The sequence below is a fragment of the Capsicum annuum genome, chromosome 11 (assembly GCF_002878395.1).
Source record: "Capsicum annuum cultivar UCD-10X-F1 chromosome 11, UCD10Xv1.1, whole genome shotgun sequence".
Lineage (NCBI taxonomy): Eukaryota > Viridiplantae > Streptophyta > Magnoliopsida > Solanales > Solanaceae > Capsicum > Capsicum annuum.
The window spans coordinates 78,622,299-78,625,837 of NC_061121.1; positions in this window are offsets into that span (position 1 = coordinate 78,622,299).

The following is a 3,539-nucleotide window of genomic DNA, read 5'->3' on the forward strand; positions in this document are numbered from 1 at the left end:
TTTGAGATGGTGATGAAGAAGAAAGAAAATAAAATAAAATAAAATAAAAATAATATATATATATATATATATATATATATATATATGTATGTATGTATGTATGTATGTATGTACTTTTATATTAAAAAGAAATGTAAGAAATATTTTTTTTTTAGATTTTCGGACTACTCACTTTCTTAGAGAGAGTGAGATACACTTTTTTTGTCACATAAGCCTTTAGGGATTTAATAATTTTATTTTTTAAATGTTCAGGGGGATCATAGGACTCCCGCAAAGTATAAGTGTGTAGTTGGGATTTGGGACAAAGGTTGGGAGCTCTTTTGGTTATTTTCTCTCTTCTTTTATTTTGAGAAAAAAATTACAAAAAATACTCCATCTCGTTCGAGTTTACTTTTACAGAATTTTTGAAACTCGCTCTTTATTTTATAAATATTATAGCATTTTAATTTCTCATTATGGGGAGTATACTGGATATGTTATTCTTTAATTTCTCATATAATTAGTATATTGATTTTTTCTCAACAAATAATATTTTGTATGTGGTTATCAAACATGTAAATTTCATTGTTAAAAACTTGAAGCTTATATGTTTGAATTCACATCGAATACATAATTGTGTCACATAAAATAAATTGAAAGAAATGTCGTAATATTTTTACGCTGCTTCTATTAAATTTTTTTAGTATTTTTACTAATTATATTCTTCAATATTTCATTAACACAAAATACTCCTTAAATTTGCTAAAACATTATTTTAGAAAAATCAACATTCTTTCTTTTCTCACTTGCTATTTTTTTAGTTATATATTTTCAACATAATTTCTTGTTAGAAATAATAAGATAGGACAGAAACATTACTACTCTTTGTTCTTAAGCCAAAAATTATCATATTCAATAAAGGTAAAATTATTTTTAAAATATATTTTTTTTTCAAAAAGGGCTCATATTTTTAATTTTTTGTGTTTTTTTGCTCAGTCTCCATTGAATGTCGCTCCCAACAAAAAATTTTCATAGTAATCATAACAGTTCGAACTTGAGACCTCTGGTAAGAGTGGAGAGGACTCATATAAATATTATAGTACCATGTTCTTAGCACCAAGTAAATAATGGTGATATATATTTTAGTTTATGATAAATATATCACTTTATGGATATTAACAATTTACAGTGAATTAAAAGTTGAGTTGATCATTACATAATTTATATATTTATCATGCCTCAAGTTTCAAATCGTTTAAATCTCTTTTGATTTGTATGAATAACAAATCAAAAATCTGCGATTGAAATTAATACCTAATTGATTGTCAGAAATTTAAAATGTTGAATGCAAAAAAATTATAAAAAAAGACTAAAACAATTACATACCTATGTGTAACTGATACAAAGTCCTTCAACATAATAGTTTTTAATATTGAGATCTATATATCTTGTCAAGTCAAAGTATATATAATTTGAGAAACTTCGTTATTTAGCCAAATTTATTGAGCAAATTATCTCAATTTCACCTCTTACAATATGTGGTGAGTTATACCACGTATGATAATAAAAGGGGTGTATTTGCGGGTATATAAAATACGAGTACATACGTTACATAGAGGATGAGAAGTAAATTATTCATCGCCCGATTATTTAGCATCAGGTTCCAGTTACTTGAGGACATTTATATCTAATATAAAAGAAATATTTTACATTAAACACCATTTTAAATCCAATAATTGAGAAAAAGACGTATCGAATATAATTGAAAGAAATGTCAATAAATGAGAAAAAAATAAAGAAATTCTAGTTTTGGAGTGTATCACTATCACCTTTCCCTTTCTCTTTAATTGAGCAATGAATGTAAACATAAATTTATTGATAGGGTTATTTTAATTTTATACAAATATAAGAATAAAAGATCAATATTTTTTTTAAAAAAAGGTTTGAACATGATAATCGAATAACCCAATAAATATAGGCACAAAATGATAGATTAATATATACTATAATAAGTAAGCAATTATAGGAGGAGGAAAGTTGTAACATTAGGTTATATGTTAAAGTGTCTAATAAATAAAGAAAAATGAAAAAAAAATATTGATTAATTAACGGTTAACCAAAAAAAAAAAATTGACAAAGAAGATGAATATTAATATTGATGTCATTTATCATAGTCTAAGTATTGTTCTCTCGTAAGTTTTATTGAAAGAACTAAATATAATACATTTAACATATTTAACAATAACTAACTAAGAGCGTTTTTTTAAAATTTTTTAATATAGTACATAAATGATATAAAGGAGAAAAAATATTTTTTTTTATATTAATCATCAAAAGAATTCATCCTTTTTGATTTTTTTCACTATTTTTTTTCTTTTCATTAATTCGCTCTAATTCTCTTGATTTTTTTGATTAAATTTTGTACTTTTTTAATCAGAAATTTAATTTTTACATTTAAAATATTTAATTGAGCATTTTTTCTCTTAAAGATTGAAAAATAAATTTACCATGCCGTGAGGCTTTTTTCGGATTATTTGGACAAGAGATTATTTATACAAATAAATTCTTTTGACAAAAATTGAAATATGTATGTGTGTGTATGCTTTTTTATTACAACAACAACAACATATCTAGTGTATTCCCACCTAATAGGGTCTGGGAAGGGTAGAGTGTACGCAGATCATACCACTACCTCAAGAGAAGTAGAGAGGTAGTGAGATGCCATATTATTTTTTAAAATTATTGATACTTCAAAAATAAAAATACTAAATTGAAAGCTTAATTAAGAAAATAGAGTAATATAAAATTTGAATTAGAGAGAATCAACCAAAAAGAAGATTAGAAATGTAAAGAAAAGAGCCAAAATGATGAATCATTGGCCAACAAACTACGAGCCAATAAGTTCTATAATATCACCAAAACAATAAGTTGAAGATATTTTCCGTTACCCATGACATAGTATAAAACTTTATAATAAATCTTGTTCTTGAAGGGTACATTCTTACATTTAACGAAATAGTATACACACACACGACATAGTATAAAACTTTGTAATAAATCTTGTTCTTGAAGGGTACATTTTTTACATTTAACAAAATAGTAATTAAAAATACTAAAATAAGCATTAAAAACGTGTGTAATATATATATATATATATATATATATATATATATATATATATATATATATAAGTCAAATTTCTATACTTTGCCAAACTAATTAATTTGATAATCTCTCTTGATGAATCTTTCAAGACCATTAAACTTTCTTCTTTATCTTGATAAACTTGTATTAAATTAAATTCGTTCTCTCTTTGATGAATTTTACACCGCCATCAAACTTCCTTGTTCATCTTGATGAACTTGTGTTTGACTAGTATTAAACAAGAAGAAATTCTGAAGAATATTTCTACGATCTTCATCAAAATGATGATTACCATATTGTCACATGAAAAAGATGTAAAGAATTTTTTTTTTTTAAATGTAATTAAAGAAGAAGAAGGAGCAAATGTAAATGAGTATCCAACAATTCCATATATGATTGGTATTTATAGATTGATT